The sequence below is a fragment of the Halyomorpha halys genome, unplaced genomic scaffold, assembly GCF_000696795.3.
Source record: "Halyomorpha halys isolate HHAL.00 unplaced genomic scaffold, Hhal_1.1 Scaffold1556.1, whole genome shotgun sequence".
Classification (NCBI taxonomy): domain Eukaryota; kingdom Metazoa; phylum Arthropoda; class Insecta; order Hemiptera; family Pentatomidae; genus Halyomorpha; species Halyomorpha halys.
In genome coordinates, this window is record NW_027105186.1 from 291,608 (window position 1) to 316,320 (window position 24,713).

A 24,713-nucleotide genomic window follows, 5' to 3' on the forward strand; every position below is an offset into this window, starting at 1 on the left:
TTAACTAAACTTCACCGATGATTAACCTTTAATTGTATTATTCCTTCAAAATCGGGTTATTTGAATTACTACCCACTTTTTTTTCGTTTTCTTTTTTTTTTTTTGGAATTTGTGTACAAAATTCATAATTCTTATCCTCGTTCAAGAGTCTCCTTTAAAGACGTTGTGATACTATGTAAGTATCTTATGGTTCTTACGATATGATACTTTGTGTGATTTATCGATATCCGATATGTTGAATGGGAACGTATAGATATTCTAATAAAATTGGACTAAAAGTGTCACTATTCATTATAATACGATGGATTAAAAAAATGGAAGTGATATGCCTGAAAAATTCACTATTTTGAAAATTTAATATATCGACGTAAGAAAGCATCGATACTACTGATATATCGAATGAAAAGTATGGACACAAATATCAGACGGAATGTATCAATATTACAGAATATAAAAAGTATCCAAACATAGCTTTCTCAATATTATCTATATTATTTCTATATTATCAGTATCTCAGATTATATCAGTATGTTTTACAGTATTTAAATCCGTGGTAATATTAAACTGTAAAAAATTGTCAGTAATTGTAATATTTTGATTTTTCCAATCACTTCAAGCTCGGTCAAAATTTTTCGGAAAACTGTAGAAAAGTTTCTGAACATAAAGCTCATTATAAAATGTTTTACATTGTGCAATTTATATACATATCACTTCCTTTAAATATTATACATAGATATATAATAATTAAATAGCTAATATTGACTAACGAAGTTCTACATCTAAATTCTGCTTCATCTTTCATTAACATTCGTTATTTTTTATTTTATTTTAGCTAATAACAAATTTTCAGGATTGTTGTTTTAAATAGATTTTTCCTTAGGCCTTAAATAAGAATTACCTACATGATTATCTTAAATTCTCGATTTTAACAATGCATAGAAAAAACTCTTTGTTTACGAAATGCAAATTTGGATCTTCGTGTATTATAAATCTTTATTTTTTTTTTAGTTTAATACTGACAATTTAACCCAGGTATACAATGAGGAACCGATATTTTATTTTGTATTTTTGTTTATTGAATTCTTTAGCGATACTAATTAAATATGTATAATTAATAGTTTTATAGAGGAACGCTGAACTAAAAGTTCATGTTGGGAATGAAAACTAGAAAAAATGACCACTCTAGCTAGAATGTAAAACTCAATTTCATAATAATGTTGGTGGGTACCATATTGCATATATGGGATCAACCAAGGCAGGCATAAATTACTATTTTATATTTATTTAAATCATTTTATCATTTATGCGCTAATAACACGAAAAAAAAAACAAGATCGAAACTTTTCAGTATACTTGATTGCCACTCAAAGACTTGAAATCTTCCCCAAATAGCCTTAATTCGAGCGTTAAAGTTTCCCGTAAAAGGTTTATCTCGAGGATTTGACTACTGAATTTCAGTAGAGTTCTAAAAATATTATATGAATACATAGACGTTTTAGATAACAGTAAAAAAAAAATATATATTATCTTTAAATACTGTAATACTTATATTTAGTTTTACCATATATTTTTTCAGATAGCACATCCATATTTCTAAATATAAGATTTAATTCTAAAAAAAAAAAATGATATGTTAATAAATAAACATAAATAATTAAAAAACTGAGACATGAATTAATTTATTTCTGTTTTTCTTACTTTTAAATTATTTATTGATTCAATAAATTATCCCCGCTTAAAATACTTCTTTGTTCTAAATAATTACCAAAATATTTCATCCCGTTAAGATATTGAACACATGACGTGGACTTGATTGGTCTGAGTCATATCTCTTAACTTATCGCCAAAATATTTTAGGATGGCATGAAAAAAATCTTATCGAACAACTAACAATACAATCTAACAACTATACAATGCTTCTAAAGGGTCCTGTATTATTTTTTAATAGCATAACGATAGTACACCTGTTATAGATGTATGAAACATTAGAAATGGATTGAAGTATGCATGAAATGATTTATTTTAATATAATTAAAACAGGAATAGATTTATGAAAATTTATTAAGTGAGTCATAAATATCTGAATTCTGAGCAGCTTAAAATTAATCAGGCATTGGTCGTTATATTTTTAATTCGAAGATAACTTAAAATAACTTCTAACTAAATTAATATATTTTTTTTACGGTTTGATAAAATTATTTCAACAGTATAAAATAAATAAATAACTAAAGTTGTGTTAGAGTTATATAAATGAGTATATAAAGTATTGAATTAAGAATTAATGTTCCAAAAAGAGGAACAATACAAAACATCTCCCTCACTACATTTAAAAAAATAATAATAAAGTATCAGAAATTCTTAAATATTCGTGATTAAAAAGATTGAAAAAACGAAAAGAAAGGAAAACTAATTTAATTTATGTCTACTAATTTAAAGAATATGTAAAATTATTTAAATACTACTGGAAGATATAGTACTCATTATAATGATTCTTATAAATCATTCATTTTGTCTAAAGTTAAAAAAAAAAACAGTTAATTTAAAACATAGTAACTGATCCAGAAATTTATCTATAAAATGGTTTATGTACTTATGAAAGGATATAATATAAGATTCTGATATTGATAATAATAGAAAAAGTTTATAAAATCTTATATATTTATAATTCTTCATTATTTAAAAATATTAAACAGCAGAAACAAACAAGAAAAAACTAATTTTTTATCTGCCCGTTAATACTTTTTTAAGTAAGCAAATATCTTATCCCAATTGATATTAGTTATAACAGAATTTATCCTAAATCACAAAAATAGAGATGAATGATCGAATTTCTAACAAAACTAAATGTTGGAATAAACAATCTGTTGGAGTATGATTGTTAGTGTAGAAAAATATATTACAAAACTAAAATGGAAATAAAGGTTAAAAATAAATTCAGAACAGCAATGAAAAAATAATAAATGTAAATTAGTAACCTGTGGGTTTCTGGAGCCTCCAAGTTGGCAGTTAAGTTCAGATGCTAACCTAACTTTAAATGAAGCAGAATGCTAAGATGGCCGCCAGTCCATATCTATGACGGCTTAGTGGGGGGGGATATTTAAATTAATAAAAAAATATAATATTATATTACAAAGTCTTCAACATCCAAAACGATTCATTATGTCTAAAACTTTTTTTTTTTAAAGTTAATTCAACACGTAGTAAATAATTTAGAACTACATGAAACAATTCTTGAACAACACAGGACGAACTCGAGAAGAACCTGAGAGCGCAACGTTGCATGGTTTTTGAGGAGGCAAGGGAGCTTTAAATGATTTTGCAATTATTAAGTTAGCCTGTAATACGTTTTTCGATTAGCAAATGTTATGTTGGATTAGCAACATAGTAAATAATTTAAAACTACATGAAACAGTTCTTGAACTAAACAGGAAGAACGTTAAAAGAATCTGACCCCGCCATGATGGTTGGTTTTTGGGAAGGTAAGGGAGGTTTAAACGTGTCCGCAATTTTTAAACTAGCCGTTAATACTTTTTTGAATTAGCAAATATGTTGTCCCAACTTATATTAGTTATCCTAAATCACAGAAATGGAGATGAATGTTCGATTTTTCCAAACAAAATTAAGCGTTGGAATAAATATTTTGTTGGAGTATGATTGTCAGTTCAGAAAAATACTATATAACAAAGAAATAATAAAGGTTAACAACGAATTCAGAAAAACTATGAAAAAATAATAAGTGTAAATTAGCAACCTGTGCGTTTCTGCAGCCTCCAAGTTGACAGTCAAGTTCAGATGCTAACCAAACTTTGAATGAAGACAGAATGCTAAGATGGCCGTCAGTCCATTTAACTCTATGACGTCTTGGTGGAGGTGGGTATTTAAATTATTGGGTACTTTAAATAGTTAATTTAAGTTTCAGCTTATGTTTTAGGTTCAAGTTTGACATAAAACTTTTCTATGCTTTTTTCAATCTAAAAATTATTTATAACTGATAAAAATAAATAAAAGGATTTGTATTAGGGCCTTTGTCTGCTTAATTATAAATTACGTAAAGGAAATTGTAATAATTGAAATTCAAATTATGGTTATAGAATAATAATGAGTAAAAATTACAGTATGAATCCATATAAAAATTAATTAATAATTAATAATATATATATAGATATACATACACACAAATACATATATAATGTTATTCCTAGATAAATATGACCATGTTTGTTCATAGGAACGCATTTTTTAAATTAATAATTGCCTTAATAATTAATAATAGATAAAATTAATTTGCATGTTCTAGACAATAACTCTAGCATACGAATGAAATCAATAATTAATAAATATGAAACATAATAACAAATCTTACAGAAGAATAATAGAAGTCAAGAGAGGAGGGTGTTCCGCGTGTGTCCAGTCCTCAGTGCGAACTGAAATAAGCCAAACCTCATGTAAAAGGTTGTGAATAGTAACGGTACATTTAGGAGCAGGTATGTGAGGCCATGTGTGCCCACACAATGGCATATGCGTACACAAGGGATTAAGTTCCCAAAATCCCAGCACTTAGGTGGGTAAGCCATTGTTAGCAGGTAGTTCAGACCAGACGTTTTATTGTCTGTCGGTTATTCTGAATTGAGATGTTGCAAAGAAAAGAGTGGTGAAGGAAGAAAGATATCTAGATTTATAGCGTCGTCTAGTAATTTAGATGAAGAACAAAAATATTGATTACGGTCTTTAATGTATTTCAAATCGTTTTTTAAAATAATAATATTAACATATATATATATACATATACATATGTAAGCATATGAGCCAATAACAGCCGAGTAGTATGGAAAATTAAAATTTCATAGATTTGCTAGAATGATTCTATGTATATTATACTTATATAATTTTATTACATGAACTTTGATTTAATTCACTGGCATTATATTATTTTCACCCATTCCACATAGCCATATTTTTTCAGCTTTTTTCATATATTGGACTCATCAAAAGTTGGCATTTGCCAACCACAGCCCATTGTTGGTTTCGAGTTGAAATTTCTATGTAATGCTAGAAAGAAACAAAAAAAAAAAAAGCCTGCTAATTTTGTTTTTATAATGATGAATTAAAATTATGCAATAGACACAAATTACCAAACATGGTAAATGTATTATGTGGCTAATTTTCAAACATAACGCACACGTTGCACATAAATCAACTTAAGAACAAACTATAAATTAAATTGAATAGTCATCTAATCAACATAAAAATATTATTATCAATATATTTTAATATTACGTATCTATGTGCCTTTATATCACTGGTACTAAAAACAGATATTTTTGGATTGTTTATATTTTATATATTTATTTATTACTTACTCATCCAAATGTTTATTTTGACGTTTTGAACAAGACTGCGTTTTATAAAATATTTCTTGAACGATAAATGTAATAATTTTATATTTTCTCATTTATAGCTGAGTAATAAATAATTTTGGATATTAAATTAAAACTAAGATATTTATGAAATAATTTTGGCGTGTATTAAAAATTATATTGATAATTTTATAAACAAAAAATTGTGGAAAACATTAAGTTGCCACTATGGCTCTTAGTCCACATACATACTGTCAAATAGTTTAAAATAATTGACAATTCCACGGAAATTCTAAATTAATGTACAATAACTATACTCCAGTAAAATTGGTCAGGAAATGTTATGCTATTAAATTGACTTAACAAAGTAAAGAACAGTATCCCTAAAAAATCGATTTTCTAATAAATAAATATAAATATTTAGTCATTATTATTATAATCCACACAATGTCTTGTAACCGGAAGGCTTTTGAGTTCCATCCAACATCACATATACAAAGATACAAACATATTTTAAAAATTAAATGATTTGTTTATGTATATGTATGACGTCGGGCTATGGAATTAGTAAACCTTCATCCTAACGCTAAAGACAAATATTTCTTTGTCGGTCAAACATTTCGAACGATCCTCATTATTATTGAGAGGTAAACTATTCATAAAATGAAAATTACATGCATTGCAGCATATGTATATTTATAAACAAAACAAATACAATAAACATCATAAAGCCTTTTAGATCACGAAGTACAATTCTATATGCCTATATGATTTCTGAATTAGTTCAATTCAGAATAAAACAATGTCTATTGTTATTTATTACTTAAACAAGGCATTGTCAATTAAGTTCACACAAGTGCTTTAATTTCTCTAATTAGGTGCTAAATTGATCTATGTTTGTATGTTGATAATTAACTCAATAATACGTGTTAAAATTAGAGATGTACGTTATCCTTACTAATTATGCACAATCTGCTCTGATAATCATATATTGAGTATATTTAAGTATATGCAAAAATTGACAATGAAAATATTGTTAATGATCGATTAGGCATCGATAAGTAACAGGATGCCAGGTAAGGTACCTTACCTATATTGGATTTATTTTAGTAATTTTTATAACATTCTTAAAGTTTTGTGTTGGGTGGTTTAAGATTTTAGGGGGCAATAAATGGTTCATTAATCATTGATAACATTCATGTGTCATCGGAGTACATGATGAGGGAAGTGCTAGTGTACCTGAGATGTCAACTATATAAGTCGAGTAGAAAATGTGACTTAAAATATTATCTTGAGGAACACCTGTAGGATCAAATACTTTAAATTCTTTTTTATTATGTAATCGAAAACAAAATAGAATTTTACGGTTCACTCAAAATAAAAATATTTTCTATACCCTATTGAATAGTAAATAAGTTAAACAAAATGTTAAGGACATTAAAAAATATTATTAATATTAAATTTAGGTATTTATTTATTGTATTTGTAAAAAATTGGGTGTTATTAAAAAGTGTTTTGTGTTTGTTAAAAACAGAACTTAAAATTTTTTTTATTTCTTATTTGACACTCAAGTCACCCACCATAGGTACTCAAGTCACATACCGAATTCAATGTAAGTAGTATCTGCCATTTTGTTTTAAAAATATGACCTAATCTCGGTAATATATAGATAAAGAAAAAAATATATGTGTTTTAGATATATACACTAACGACAAAAAGAAATTATTTCTGCAAAAAATTAGTTTTGCTTATTAATTGCACTAAGTTTCATCAATACAGTTGAGAAGGATGAAAACAATTAGAAACAACTTCAAGAAATTTTTTTTTGTTGAACTCATAAAAAAGAAAAAGTAAGTGAACTGTAATAGAGAGAACCAGGAAAGTTTCTTTAAAGAAATAAGATCTTAGTATCAATGGACCAACCATTTTTTAGTTTTAATTTCTCTCTTTTTGATTTTGTTATTCAAGTTCAATTCCTCTATAAAAAGATTTTGGTTGTCGATTAAATTCATCATATATTATACTTCTTCAAATTAGGAAGTCTTGTGGTTTGTTTAATAAAAAATATCCCAAGACCTTATTGAGGTATAGTAAATTGAATTATTGTATTCAATAAACTCCGAATAAAAATTCTTCCATAGAGTAAGCTACGAAAAAACAAATTTAATGCATAAAAATATGTTTTTTATTTTTACATTCAAGAAGAAAACAGATTCTTATTTTGAACTTATTGCAACCAATAATTCAATTTTAAAAAAAGGAAAGGATTTTTTCTTCTTACCCTTTAATTAATACTTTGTATTTTTTATAAAAAAAATGTCGACCTATTTCCACAGTTCCTTATATCCAGTTGAAGAATAAAATAATTATTTTTATTGAGGCAATTAATCAAATATTTTTATTAATTCAAAAATTTCCTAAAAGTGTATTAAAAAGAAAAGAAACCCCAATAACTCATTTATGAAGAAAGAAATTTATGTTGTGTGGTTATTATAGAACGATTCTATCCAAAATATATTCTATTTTATATTATTATATTATATATTTATCTATTAATTTTATAAGTATTTCTTCTTAAATATCTACCTCAAAAGTTGAAACAGTGAGTTTTATTCGCCACCCCTGGGGAAGTTTAAATTCAGAGATAATGAAAGAAATTTAATTCTCACCCTCTCGATTCAAAATTATTTATTCTAATGAGGATTTTTAAAACTTTATTGTTAACATATTTCAATAATGAGATTGTTGAGGTTTTTTTTAAATGAACAATATTTTAAACAATGTACAACAACTACAAGTTACGTTATTAAGAGTGATCGTGACTCGAATTTTCTTCATACTCGACTAACCATCTCCATAACTAATTCCCCACAAGGTAGACAAATGATTACAATAATTTCGTTTTATAGCACTATTAAAATTTAATTGCAAAATACAAACACACACTTACACGAGGGCTATAAAATTAATAATCTGTTGACATGGACGGGGGTTACATGAGTCGACCTTGTCTGTTAATGAATTTTTAATCCATAAAATCAAAGCTTTAACTATCGGAAAAGTCAAGGTTTCACGCGCAATCACACATAATCAAGGACATGAGGTGTAATTAAGTTTTAATTATTTTATGATTGGTTCTGTTTTTAGACCAGGCGTCAAATCGAAAGGTATTAAAATTCTATGTCGAAGAGAACATTAATTTTAATATCGCGTACTAAAAAGTGTATACGTAAATTGTATAGATTGTGTTGTTTGTTTTTTTTTTTTTACATCAGAAGTAAAATTTTAATAAGGAAAAAATAGCTTTTAAATAAAAAAAAAATTACTAATTCAACAATACTTTTATTCCTCATAAATATTAAGGAATGTCTGTTACATCATTAAAACAAAAATTGTATTTGCAGATTTTAACGAACAAATTAAATATTATTTGTTTTTAACCGAGACATTAATTAAATTATTTTTATATCTCATTTAATAAAAAACAGCTTAAATAAATTATATTCGCATTCGTGAATCGCATCACAAAAGCATAGTGAAAGTTTTAATTAGTCAATACTTTTATCAGTTTCAAATTTGTTCTCCTACTTTCTTGAGAGATGGGGGCCCTATTTTCCACATTTTCTCGAATCCTTAATATATATATTTTATACATATTTTTCGTTTTTTAGTTCATTAAAACAAAAATCCGTTGTTACGAAATGTCCAAATGGAAGCTTAAAAAATATATATATCAGGACTGCGGTCTAGAAGAGAATAGTAGTTTTCAACTGTTAATTAATTGCTGACGTTTTGACCATGTAGGCCTTAATCATGGCTATAATAAAAATATACAAAGAAGGTTAAGTCAATAATAATGGGAATAAAGATAAATACAAAAAAAAAATTAACTATCATAGTAAAGAGTAATGAACTGATACAAGGGCGTACCTAGTGGGGGGGGGGCAGAAGGGGGCTGCCCTATTCAGATAGATATAGAACAGTATTTTAAAGAAACCAATACTAAGATGGCAGCAAGTCCATCACTATGACGGCTTGGGGGTATTTTTAATAGTGGGTACTTTAAACCGTTTACGATTTAAGTTTTAACTTATATTTTAAGTTAAAGTTTGAATACATACAATTTTTCTATTTAAAAATTATAAAAAATAATATAATAATAATTATTAAAAAATAAAAAAATAAAATAATAATAATTTAAAATAAAAAGTTAATGTTTGAGTACATGCAATTTTACTATTTAAAATTATTTTGAAACTGTTAAAATTAAATAATAGGTTTTTTATTAGGGTCTTTGTCTGATACGTTATGATTTATGTAATGAAAATTGTATTAATTTCAATTAAAATCATAGATATAGGGTAATAATGATTAAAAATTACAATATAAATATATATGAAAATAATTAAAACTTATTAATTTAATTACCTATTGAAGTTTTTCTAATTATTTGTAAAAATAAATAATGTAAGTATGTAAACATAAAAAATGTTATTGCTAAATAAATATGAGCATCTTTGTTGTCAGGAACGCACTTTTTTTTTTTTACTAACGCCCTAACTCATAACACGCGTTTAATAATTAATTGTAAATAAAATTAATGTGCATAATGTTTGGTTAATTACTATAGAATAAGAATGAATTGAAACAATTAATGAATATCAAACATAACAACAGAAGTAAGGAGAAGAGGGCGTTCCGCGTGTGTCCAGTGCACAGAGCGAACTGAAATAACCAAAACCCTCATTGTAAAATGTTGTGAAAAGTAACGGTACATTTGAGAGCAGGTATGTGTGGCCATGTGTGCCCACACAATGGCATATGCACACACAAGGGGTTAAGTTCCCAAAATCCCAGCACTTAGGTGGGTTAGCCATTGTTAGCAGGTAGTTTGGGCTAAACAAAAGAGAGGCCAAGGAAAAAAGATGTCTAAATTTATTGCGTTGTCTAGTAATTTAGGTAAAGAAGAAAAATATCGATGACAGGATTTTTAGTGTATTTAAAAATGGTTTTTAAAGATAGCAATCATAAATATATTTTCATTTTCATCACGGCTATATTAAAAAGATACAAACAAGGAAGAGTTAATGTTTGAGTAGAAGAGAGACATTAAATAAAATAGTAATAATAATAAGGATGATAAAGATAAATACAAAAGAAAACATTAACTAATATAATAAAGAGTAATTAACTGATACATCAGAATATGTATTATTGAATAGATCTATTAATTATCTAAGGTGACATAATCAGTAATTAACTGGTAAATAAATAGTATTGAAGCAATAGTAAATACTAGCATAAGAGTAATAGAGTAAGTAAAAGAGAAAGAATATGATATAAATTAAATTATTAAAAATAATAATATTATAATATAATAAATTAGAGGGTAAATAAAAATATAATGTAGAAGGAAGCTTGTGTAATGAGTAAAATATTTAAATTGCATAATAAAGGGAACGCAATTTGTATATATTTATATATCATGTAACCAAGAATTAATTTTAATAATTTTGTTGTAATATAAAAATAATTTTTCGGTTCTTTTTTTTCATTGTCCGTCTATTTATTATTTCAGATAGATATATAGAACATTTTAAATTATTGTTAAATCAAAACTAATAAATTTATTTTAATCCCTAAATAATTAGTTAATTTCTTATTTATAGTATTGAATGGATCTTTTTTCTATTATTTTTTTTTTAATATTCTATAGAAATTTTGATAGTTTAATTCTTATGTTCGTTTCTTTAAACACTGATCAATTTACAATCAAGACCTGAAGCAAGTTTCTTTTCTTTTTTTTCTCCCGGTTTTCTATTCCCTAGCTGCAGTATGTTTTGCACTTCGGAAATCTCGCCATTTTCTGGTCTGTTGTCACGCTCTCTGTCACACTCTATTTGGCAGGGAACATAATGATTCCGATACCTCTTCGACTATTTATTTTATTATAACAAACTTTCATGTCCGTGTTGAACTGTTTAAAAAAATAAATAAACAAATAGTAGCAATTGTTTATGATTCTGTTTAGTGACAACCACTATGAATAGATAAAATTAATAAAAATGTCAGACGTCTTGTTTTTATCTAGTTAATTTTATTGTGGTTATTAGATTTTCTCAAGATGTAAATAGAATCTAAAATTCAATACACCCTAAATAATATTATTTATGAAAAATAAGAGTACTAAAACAGATTTAAGGACCTTGTGCTGCTCTGTGCTCTAAACCCCTTATTTATACCTCGAATAAGACAAAACTTTCTCATGGTCTGAACGCAATAATTTTATATCAATAGAAAAATTATCGAGCCAAAATTATCTCAAGATTAGAACCTGGGCCGGGCCGTTGAGAATTGAAGGGTTGACTACAAAAAGGAAACTCATTTTTGGACGTTTTTATATTTACTAACTTTCGAGAATCTAATTCTAAAAGACTATAGGGTCTACATAGAAAATGGTTAAGAATAACAGAAAATTTAATCAAGTTTACAAATGTATAGAATATTTGCCAAAAAATTGTTTACAAAAATAGGAAATATTTGTTAAAACTATTTTTCGACTATTATGCCAAGAATTCATAAACTGCTTTCTTTGTAGTAGTCTCTGTAGCCTTTGAGATACAGTTTCTGAAGGTATATCCAAAAAATGAAAACAATTTCTTTTTGGAACAAACGCTTAACTGCTTCCAAGCAAATAATTCTAGCAGTAATCTCTTTCCGATAAGCTCATATTATATTTATTTTTTTTATATGAGCCTATCCAACTATACTTCTTCTATAATGTTTATTTCACGTATAAGACTTTAATATTTGTCAAAAAATTGGTTCTTCGATATTCGATATATCTGTCACACCAGTGAATATGTGGTTGTCGAATTTTGGTCAAAATGAGTTAAGTGGTCTAAGAGAATCACAGAGGCAACATCTTCATTGTGCATAAGTGTCTAAGTCAGTCAACGTTTTAAAACAGAGTTATTGGTCAAGTCTGTTGTCAACGGTCGGTGAACAATTAGTTAACTCTATTATCTAATTAGTGATAAGATATATCAAATTGGTGCAAAACAAGTAACAAGTTACCAACGTTTTGGTAGTATTGACGAAATTTCGATGATTTACCACAAACACCTGATTTCACATAAATGTTCAAAGTTGTCCCCTGATAAGTAAGGAATTTTGACTTGACCACATATTCACTGGGGTTACAGATATAATGTTTCGAGGACAGAAACTGAACTGAGTCCGAAAAGCATTTGTTTATTTTGAACAGGGAGAAGCAATTTTTCTTTTTTATTATTATCCCAAGAACTAGATTACATTTTATTCAATTTGATGCCAAAATAATCTTTGTAGGTTAAGATTCTTTCGAATGCTGGCTAAAAAGGAAGGTAATGTTTGGAGAAAACTCTTCAATTCTTTCCTTAGAGCTTTTTCATCGGAGCCTTCTCATTTTTTTTTTTTTTTAATAACTATTGAAATTTACAACTGTATATAACATAATACGTTTAGTAAATATGGTCTTAGTTAAAATGGAGTGTTACAGGCGTGTAGAGCAACTACCCACTGGTAGCACTCTAATGACATTTTACATTAGCTGGTCTCGTGGCCATCTTCTCCTTCTTCTTTTAAACATAAAATTTTACATCCAAAACTTTGAAAATTAAAAATAAAAAAGTTCCATCATAGTATTCTATATTAATTTAGTCACTTTTCTAATTGTCGACGGTTACGAAGTGTCCATAGAAAGGAGAAATTCCCGCGGAAAACGGTGAACAAATTCAATCTCCATAACTCGGCAGACAGACAACTGTTTTGACTGTGTTCTCCCGCAGGGTCGGAGGATGTGTCATTATCATAAAACAAACGACGGAAATTAGAGAAGCTAAGAGTTTGCGGTAGGTTAGAATGGGTTAATTAAATTTCTGTAAGAGGTGTGTGGGCTGGGGAGTGTTGGCTGTGTCAACCCTTCCAACGGGATTTATACACCCCGCTTATCTCGTCTCGTCTCTCTACCTTGTTAACACACTTCGCCACTGTTTTTGTTCTAGTTTATGTTTTGTTTTATGGTGTTTATTTTTTTTTTAATTGTATTTGTCTATACCCATGAGTTAAAATGTATTTCACAAAAATTCAAAATATCTGAGACATATTTCAACAAAAAATAATGAGCACAATAATTATTGGAAATTCTGCTTAAATTTAAAAATCTAATTTTTTAATTTTTGATACAACGCTGAATTAAGGGACCTACAACAGGTAAATATAATTCAAGTTATAGCATTGCGGCGTATAAGATGGGCATGTGAGGTTGTAAGGCTTAGTAACGAGCGGATCCCTAAAATGTTAATAAACACTGAACCAACAGGTAAACGTCCGAGGGGTAGACCTAAACGTAGATGGGAGGATTGTGTTAAAACAGATTTAGTGGAATTGGGTTTGGAGGGTCATCACTGAAAGGATGTATGCAGAGAGCTTTTGGTGGTATCGGCATCGAACCTTCGGGTTCGTTAGGCCTTTATTATTATTTAATTTTTGATACCTAGAAAAGAGAAAAAGTATCAATTTATTATTATTATTGATACCATTATTATTTGAAACAGCAACTGCTGAATTTCAGACTTATAACTGTTACTTTTCAGTCTAATAGGCTCATAATAATTAACTGGTTAAAGTAAATAATAGGTAAAAAAAATAACAAAATATCTAATTTAATTTTCCAGATTCTATTTTGGCTATTTGAAAACTTTTTTTTTCCAAATGAATTAATGTATTGAATTACTTGAAAATTCCTGAGGCCAGTGTTTGATTAAACAGGTATATAAAAATGATAATGAAGACTATAGAAAAAATAAAAAATAGTTAAATACTTTTTTTTGTTAAGAAATTATAACTATTAATCAGTTTATTACAAATGACTATTTATTAACTATTACTACTTATAATTTATTTATTACTATTTATAAACTATTAGCAAAAATTAAAAGATAATAATATGGAAAAAAATAACAAATCATTAATTCAGTTTCCAACTGTTTTTCAAATTTTATTGTAGTTATTTGAAAACATGATTTTTTTTTTTTATCCAAAAGAATTATTGTATTGAATTATCTGAAAATTTCTGGGGTCAATGTTAATAAAATAAGAGTATCAAAATTATAATAAACATTTTATAAAAAAGAGAATAATAGGTTAAGTTAGGTAACTTTTTGAGGTTAAGAAATTAAAAGAAAGAAATTATTAATTTACTCATAACAAATTACTATTTATTAACTATTACTACTTATTATTTTTTCTTAGTATTTATTAATTACTATTAATAATTACTATAAATTAATAATTACTATAATTAATTAATTATTAATTTTATTACAATTGGTAAAAAGTTTTGACTCTATTCTAGGTTTGTTTTTTTTGTTTCCATTCATACATTGCATGCGAAAATTTCTGGGATCAGTGTTAATAACATGGGCGTATCACAACATAATTAAAACTGTAGACAATTATGTTAAGTTGGTCCGCGTTTTTTTTTTTTTTAAGGTTAAGAAATAAAAACCATTAATTTTAATTAGGATTTAAAACAGTCAATAAATATCAGATTTTAACAACTGGTAAGAAAAAATTATAATATATAACGAATCTCTTAATACTTCTTAATTTTTTTTTCATCCATAGATATCTATGGTTTAAATTATATAAAAATCCCTGGTGTCAGTGTTAATAAAATAAAAATATCAAAATGATAATGAATACTGCGTTTTACATCATGTAAAAGATTTTAAAATGATTTGGCGAATTAGCATCAAAATCTCTTCAAAATTAAAGCAGAATTTCTGTTAAATTACACAAGTTAAATCAATAATACAATTAAACAAATTTGTATGCAGATGTTGTATAAAGCGTCATATAAGTTAACCAGTCAAGAGAAACCAGAACGCTGAGTGGAGCGGTTATGTGGTTCTGGGAACTAGATAGGTTTCGTAACCTGTTAGGTTTTTTTGCAGCTCTTTTATACAATATTATATATGTTGATACCTATTCATTATTCAATTGTTTGATTTTCAATTTACTCTTTACAATTCAATATAATAATTATAATTATAATGATTAGTGAGTTATTGAGACTTTATAGGTGAAATAAATTAAATAAAGAGTTAAATTTAAAAAATATTTCTGACTTAAGTTAAATAAAATAAGTTTCTTTCCTCAATGAACAATAATTCCATCTCGAAGACGTAGAGAATGGTTGGACTAAGTATTATGCGGCCGTAGCATGCAGAAGGTTGGTAGACTTAGGAGTCGTGCCTTCATAAAACCATGTTAAGAGCACACTTAAAACACATCGATCCACTGAAGCTCTGGCAGCTTAGTCCGCCCAAGTCTCTAGTTAAATATCGTGCGACTACCGTTGTCACATAGTTGAAGGGTAAGGTACCCAGTTTCCTAAAAACGGGATGATGATCGTCAAGGAAATTATTCTATTAAAATAATAAGCTCGGCCATGAACTATCACATTTGTAGACTTTCAATTTTTTTTTTTTTTTTTTTTTAATGATTGAAATAAATACATGCAGAAATCGAATTAATTTTTTTTTCGACATTCAGGTTCAGACAATCATATATATTAATTTCAAAATAAAAAAACTAAACATTTCAGAAAATTTTTATAACAAAAAATAAAAATAGAATTAAATAAATATCATACAAATTCATAATTTTATTTTGTAACGATTGGAACCTTCCAAACTATTTTCTGATGTAAATAAATTTAGGAAGGTTTTTTTTAGAATCTCAAATTAATTACATGGATGAGTTTACCATTGTTAGAAATAAATAATAGGTTATGAATACATGAATAGGAAATAAAATATGGATGTAAACAACGTAAATAATTGCATTTTATTTTTTAATTTCTCCATAAGAAAAATTAAGTAGTAGTCGCATCCCCCATTAAGAGCATTGTTGCAACTATATACACGACGAAATATATTTATTTAAGTATTAATAAAGTGATATATATTTATTAGTAATTACTGTAGATACTAGCAGTGATATAGAGTTCTGGAAAGAATGGTCAACAGTGTGGTCAGAACTAACTGTAACAGCATGATCCACTACTCATTTACATTTTAACTAATCGATTTAAGGATAACTAAATTCAGAATCCAATCTTTATAAAGTCCATTTTATTTGCCAATATAACATTTAATGTAATATAACACTTTTACTTCACAATTTGATTTCGCCCATTTCTTTTTATTTATTAAAATTTGGTTATTATATAAAATACTTATTGTATGAATTAAACATTAAAAATAATTAGCTTTAAATAAAAAAATAAATAAATAGAACGGGAAAATAATGACAATACTATATAAAACAAAATACGCTGTTACCTATGTTATAACTATCACCCCTTAGGACAATCAGATTTTTATCATCCTCATTCTTACATTGAATCTTTTTAATAATTTTTTATCTTTTCTACTAGAAGATTATTAGTTGACTGTATGTGATGAATGTAGAATAATAGGTGAAGAGAGGTATAAAATAATACAAAAACTATTTAAAGTAGACGACGTTTCGTCCCACTTTTCAGGGTTTCATCAGAGCTGGGTGTCCTTGACAAGTAATGATTTTTTTTTCTTACTGGTTCGTAAAATTAATCATGTAAATCACAGTTGTATGGGATATGCATAAAACAGTGCACCTTTCAAGTTATCTGTTTGATATAGTTATTATTGCTTAATTTTAAGGTTCATATTAGGAAATTGAATATTTTATTATCTTGTAATTAATGTACTTAAGTATATATACTCGGTATATAATTTACTACAATTTAAAACTTCTGTAATTTTATGAACTAACTAGCTCCGTAAGGTTATAAGAAGTAGAGTTAAATTATTGTCGCCTTAATTATTTAAGTATAATCACTTTCTGGGTACAAGGAGGTGACAGAATATCCATTACCAAGTGTAACGATCGGAGGTGAAAAAAAAGAGCGAATTTCCAGTTAATACCCTGAGATGATCGGAGAACGTCATTGATGACTCCACTTCCTGGCAATAATGACTCAATAATTAATGGTTCCAGAACTGCTGATAACGGAAGGCGCACCGTTACTCGAGACTTCTTGTTCCAGGCGATCGCTCGTGGTGTCTCTCAAAGAGATCCCGAGTCTTTCAAAAGGGTGAAAGGGATAAGTCAGCTACCTTTGTTACAGCTCGAGTCCTGCTATGCGAGGAGAAGCAACAAGTTCGTCTGGGGTTATAATTTATGTCCACAAATATTCATTGTCCGGACTGGACTACATTATTGGCGGATTCAGTAGGGGGCGCAGGGAACGGAAGCCCCTTAAGAGAAAAAGAAAATGATTATTTTAAGAACAATTTTATATCAATTATACCGTTCTAATTTTTAATGTGGATCCTACATATTTTATTCTGTCCAAAAATAGCTGTATTATATCATGGTTTGAACAATGTATATGGTACATTATTAATTTTGTTTTCTTTGTTAAAGATCTAAAATGTTTACAATTAAAATCCATTTAATGCCGTATATTTTTCAAAATTTTCTTGACAGTATTTTCTGAGAGAAATCGTAAAACTTGGTTTGGATTGCAGATGAAACAGCAGGGTTTCTGTGTTTACTGCTTTTAGTTTCAAAATGTAAGGAATTCAAATCAAATATGGAGCCTTATAAATATTTTTTATTTTACTCTTCCTCTAGCTAGTCTTTTTTGAATCGGTATCTGAATAAGAAGGGATGAAAAATATTTTATACGGGTAGAAGCGATGAGAATTATCTACTTATTCGTAATGAAATTGAAAGAGCTTTCTTCAAAAAAATTTCTACATTTTAATTGGAAAACTATTTTTATTTTGTAAATTCATTGATAAAAAAATAAGATCTCTTCGTCAGGGCTGTCAGATTGAAACAAAGATGGCAACTCAGCTCAGTTACCATCTTTGTTTCAATCCCTGACGAAGCCTTGCAAAGTAAAGCGAAACGTTGAAAACAATAAATAGTTTTCTTTTACTATTTTGATACCTTTATTGACCTCCACCCATAATGGACCTTCGTGCAATCTACTTCCTACTTCATATGATCAACTACCTTAAAACATAGTTTTTAATATATTACCATTATAGAATAACTTCCAAATCTATGATTGATGTTTACAAAGTATAGAGAATGAACTTTGAGCTGTTTGAGAATAAATTTGTTTAAAATGAAATTTTGAAAATACGATGCTAAAAATACGATTAATATTTGTTTTTGTAATTAATATAGATTTATTTTCTACATTCCAGATTTATTTTTATTTACTTTAATATATATTTATGTTTGTTTGAAGAAGGGTCAAGAATATTTCTCTTTAATGTCCTGGACTATTTTAAAAATAATTATCAAGCTGGTAACATTTTTGGTCCTGTATTTGATCTTATTCTATGAAGCATGATGAAATAATAAATAAAAAATAATTTAAGTACTTGAATATGTTGACAAAAAAACGAACCAATTTTTCTCAAAAGCATAGTTTTTAGTATATTACTATTAATGTATATCTTTCAAAAGTATGATTTAAATGACCATTAGAATTAAATAAATAAAATTGGAAAAAATATCTTAAGAGTATTAAACAAGTATAATAATTTTAAATATCGTTATATGTGTATAGCTAATGTATATAACCTATTCAGCTATAATTTATTGTTATTAATAGAAATCATGATAAATGCATACCCGGATAATATGAATGCTATTATTACTTTTCACTTTTAATGTCTCCTCGGCATCTTGACTCTTTCTTTTTATATTGTGAACATTTATTAAATGAAGAGTGATAATGTTAAAACAACAACTAATAAATAAAAATGCATTAGTTATTTATGTCATAAATAAAACAATAGAATATTATAAATAAATATCATACCATAATAAGAAAACGGCAGCAATGCTGTATGTAGTGAGCATGGAGGTTGAAAAGGTAACGGTAAACATGGGATCAGGTATGTGGAGGGACATGTGTCCTTGGTTACATATGTACTTTGAAGGGATTATACCATCTTAAGACCTATCTAATGTTTCATAACTTTCTAAGTCGTGAGTTTATAAGAGGGCAAACATGAACAAATAAATATACCCTGAAAGTTGAATACCATTATATTAGAAGTATATTTTTTGTTAATTTTTAAAATTTGTATATAAATTGATTGGTGGTAAAAATTTCCTGAAGTGTTCAATTTAATAATTCTTTTCAAATATATATGTATCTATCTAGAGAAATTCGTAAGTCAGAAAGAAGAAGACAGATTAATCAAATATAAATAAATAAAATTTAGATTGGAAGAAGTTGACCGTATGAAGTAGATTGTACGAAAATAGTCCGTTGGCGATCAACATAAAGTTATCGAAGGTATCAAAATAGTAAAAGAAAACTATTTATTGTTAACCAAGGTTTTACCCCTCTTTGAAGAGGGCTTTGTAAGGTCTGTCAGATTGACAACTGAATAAAATTTAGATCATTCTAATTCTTCCATGACTTGGAGAGCACATACATAAAAAAAAAATCTTCAAACTATACGACCGCTTAGATTTTACACCCCCTACGAAATGTAAATCCTGTTTTGTTTTTTTGTTTTTTTTCCTGACTTGATGAATATTTGATTAATAGCCGAAGCATCATTCTTTACGACTGAGTTACGAAGGAAGAACTCAATCAATTTTAAATGAATCCGGGCCCCTCCTCTTGGCTCATATTCTTTACTGGTTTCCACTCCGGGTATGAGGGGTTCTGAATATGGAAGGATTTTAATCCAATAAAATCTGCACCTGCCAGAAGTAAAAGACGGGGAGGAAATCGTAAGAAGCAATTGAAAAGGAAATTTGTCAGTGGGAGAAAATGGAAAGGAAGTGGTGCATTTACAATGAAATAAATTAATTTTATAAATCAACTTTTCAGATAAATCATTATGAGCTATTACGTACAAATATATATATTATAAAGAAAACATAGTTTCTCTTCATACTAGAAGAGGGCACGCTTGGGAGACAAATTCGGAAAACTTAAAAATAATTACTACAGTAAAATTGTTATTTTAAAATCTTTTCGATTGTTTCCATAAACAGGTGCACCGAAAAAATAATTTTAATTTCCTCATAAAAACAAGGTTGCATTAATCTGAAAATTAGCATCTGGATTACAAAATAAATTTTGGGCAAAAGATGGGAAAATAGATAACTTCTTTATGTCAACAAATATTTTAAATACAGATTGCCTAAGCACTATCTCTGAACCTCAGTAAGTCCGGCAAAATCCATAGTACGATTTTCATACTATTTAAAAATGAATACAGTTATCATTAAAAAAAAAATCTGTGCATCAACCAGCATAAAGTATTAATTTATAAATATTATAATTTTTTTTTCTAGAATTATAAAATTCTAACAATAAAAATATCAAGTAATAAAAATAACGAGATTCGATATTCGATAATGGATTTGGCGTCAGTAATATGATGCTGAGTAATGGCTGAAGTAAAAATATCACTAAGTTTTGAGATTAAAGATTTTTTGCTGACGATATTGAACGAAAATATTGTTACAATATTCAAAAGCTTAAGCTTCAAATATACTTCATTTTTACAATCAGTAAAATAATTGTGACAATAAGATTATATCAATATGTTCATATTTTACTTTACAAAGCTCAATTATATTTAATAATAGAATAAAATAATTTGAGAAAAGCAAGCACCAGTTCTAGGACAGAAAGAAGCCAGAAATCGTTTCGTTAAATCGATTGTGTCCTTCAATCAATGATATATTTTAAAATAAAATATTTTAAGTCTCAAATCCCTAATTTTATTTATTTTCTATCTTTCTTATTGGCTTCCAAACATTATTCGAAAAATATTGGCTAATTATAAAAAAGAAAAATTAATAGCTATTATTATTATTATTATAAACAATGGAACAATTGATGAAAAAGCGCATAGAAGAAGTAACTTGTTTGTAATTGTTAAAAAAATTATAATTAAAGACATCTATTCATATGCATCCCATTTCTTTTTTTAAAACTTAATCAACAATTTATATGATATAAATAGATTTAAAACAGTTTATTCTATAATAAAACTATCAATGTAAAAATGGCTTACTGGATTTTCAGAAACAAATACATAAACTAGAAAATTTTAAGCATAAAAAAAAAAATTATAGCTGATGTTAAATTGTTTTTAATTTTTTTAATTCATGGAAATACTCAAACGTTGGAACTAAAAAATTCTTTCTTTTTATTTTTTTTTTAAAAAGAGCAATATGATTTCAGAGGTGTTTCCCGAAGTATATTTCCTTAGTTTACTGAAAAGGAAATTATTGAAAAAAATTTCAGTTAGAATAACTCTCTGAACAAAATTTATATTTGTTTAAGTGATTGAGTGAACCAAGTTTTATTTTAACGGGCAGAGGTCATATATCCCACTTATACACTAGTCTAAATTTTCCTTTCAAAACAGTCCAAATTGAAAATTTAGACTGATGTATAAGTGGGATAAATGCGACCACTGCTCATTAAAGGATTAAGTAACCTACAATAAACCATTTAAAAAAATTAATGCCATTATTGAAATTTTGGCGCCTTAAGGAAACCATAGTTCACACTACACCTATGATATGACACTACAAGGTACCCAGCGCTGATGATAATTTCACCCACCTTTGGGACGGCTGACTTGTTCCAGATCAAAATGAACGACAAGCCATTATCCTTTCCGACAACTCAACCGAGGGACTGAACTCTTGCGGAATCAAAGAGCTGATATCCCGGTGGATCGCTGCCTCATTACGCGGTGTCCTGCTCCCTTCTTCATGCCGTCAGCCTTTTGTCGGATTGATTTTTGTTCCCGGCGAGGAGTAAGACAAAAAGGAAAGAGAGTAATCAAATAAGGGGATTGAGGAGGAGGGAGCATCGTTAGGGCTGACACGTTATACCTCAGGGGTTGGCTTTCATCCGAGATCTTGGTCTGAAGGCGCTCGGTTTTAAATATCTGAAGAAGGAAAATATTTGAAGAAGAAGAACTGGGTCGCGGTCAAGAATATCATGTACAAAATATTGATGAATACTTATTAAATGCCGATTCGGGGCACACATTGATGGTCTTTAGTTAAAAATTCCAATATTTATTTTTTTCTAATTTTCACTTTTTATTTTTTTTTTTTATGTTTCCCTCGTAAATGTTTTCAAAATAAACTCAGGTTCGAACAAATGCAATACCTGTTCTACACGTCAAACTATACTTGAACTCGAGAATTTAGCTGACGAAATACTCAAAGATAAAAATACATCAAAGTAGTCAAGAGTTTTAACTTGTGGTCCCAATAAAATTTTTTCATGGACATTCTCAACCAATTTCTATAATAGCAAGGACCTTCTAAATCCTAAAAAACGTTAAATTACTCTCCGTTCTGACACTTGCATTAACATAAAAATAAATAACTCGTAAAAATGTTGTCTCTGAACTCTATGGAACTATTCAAAAAAAGGTTAACACTGTCAGCTAAAAAATTAAAAAAGGTATAAACTTCAAATGTCTAATTAAGTTGTTTTTTTTTAAGACATTGTATAATATATGAATTTTACCTAAGATTTGAGAAATTTCAAGCTTGAATCACAGTTTTCTGAAAAAAAAATAAATAAATAATGAGTTCGAACATATAAAAAAAGGTTTTAACATTGATTTGAATCCCTGAGGAACCTTGGGTTAATGCGACAATGGGTTACGTATTCCTCAAATATAATAACAATAATGATATTACTTTAATCTTTGCTTTGAAAATATATATACATAAAAAAATTAAATTAACTTATGTAAGGAAATGCTTTCGCCATCTAACTACTTTATCTCTTAGAAAGAAAACGGATCATCAACCATTACCCAAACTGTTTAAAACCAGTTGTGATTTTTCAAATAATTCAATTGCTACAATATAACGAGCCTGCTATTTCGTAAAAATACAAAACGGAACTATAAATTTGTTTATTAATAAGACAAACAAAAGTTTAAACACCAAGCAGACTTATTTATGTTACGTCTGGAACTTTAAAGCATTCGTCTTAAAGTTGCTCTATATTCGAAAGTTACATGAGCATAACTAAGATTGTATATTACCCCGCGGCGTTATTTACGACGGAATAAAAAGGGAAGTTGTCGACCATTACTAATGCTGGATGGGAGTTTAATACGCTTTATCTGGCATGGATCAGGAGCGGAGGAACATACGAACGCGACACGGTGAATTAAGGTAAACATGCTCCCCTTAAAATCACCGTCACGTGACACGAAGTCATAAAGATGGAAAACTAATGGCCTTTATAACATAAATAAAGTCAATCTCTAACTAATCCCGGGGCGGTGTCTTAAGGGTGAATCAATTTCCTTCGGGGCTCAGCATTGATTTCGGCATGACCCATTAAACTACTGCTTATTCCCCCTCCTGTCCTTCCCTTGAGTTTCCGTTGACTGCGTATCGCCTTCGATGAAGCAGGGCGTCCTTCCATGTTTTTGGGAACTTTTCATGCTTCTTGCTTAAGAATCATTGATTTCAATGACATTTAAGGAAATTGAAATTAATCATTAAAGTTTAACGCGAAGTTGGAATTAACAACATATATATAGATAGATAAAAATATGGACCTGGATAATATAATACTATCCCAGTATTTGATTGATCCTATAATTTTAAAAAATGGCCTAAGGAAATATTTAGTAAAACGAGCAGTTATTAATTATTAATTTTATAGCCCGTTTATTCAAGATATTGTTTATTTTTTAATACAACATAAAATAATCACAGAATTGTGATATCGATTGATATTATTTAAAGATCATGACAGAGGTTTAAAAAATATATATATAATATAAAAAGGATAATTTAAATGAGAAGTATGCACATATGAAGTATGAAAAAAATAATATAAAATAGCAGCTATAACATGAAAATTGTAAAATTTATACAAGAAAAATATCAGAAATTTGTTATAATCAATAATGCTATAACAAAAGTAAGGAATAAGGGAACGAAAAGAGGCTTAAAGATGAGATTTAAATTCAAACTGATATCATGTATATTGTATACGAACAGGATACAAGTGAAAACGATAAGTTCTAATAATCATTTATCAGTAAAAAAAAATCTTATTCAATAGGATTTTGGAACAAAGAATCTCAGTTAATATATAAAAAGAAAACCTAATCCATAAGGTTTAACACGATAATAAATAAGAACAAATAATATTTAGATTATTTATTTAAATATGAGAAGAAGTTGACTAAAAAACAATCAGAAAATATCGAA

At 27.7% G+C, this 24,713-nt stretch overlaps 1 protein-coding gene across 6 annotated transcripts in view; it reads right to left on the reverse strand.

The window, feature by feature from the left end:
• LOC106690027 (protein jim lovell) overlaps nt 1-24,713 on the reverse strand; it is a 104,764-nt gene that overhangs the window by 48,805 nt on the left and 31,246 nt on the right. Inside the window, exon 2 of one of the 6 annotated variants that reach the window (XM_024361857.2) lies at nt 22,999-23,036. The exons of the other annotated variants lie outside the window; for them this stretch is intronic. The gene's annotated coding sequence lies outside the window, so the exon portion shown is untranslated. The remainder of the gene's footprint in view (nt 1-22,998; nt 23,037-24,713) is intronic. 6 annotated transcript variants of the gene reach the window in all.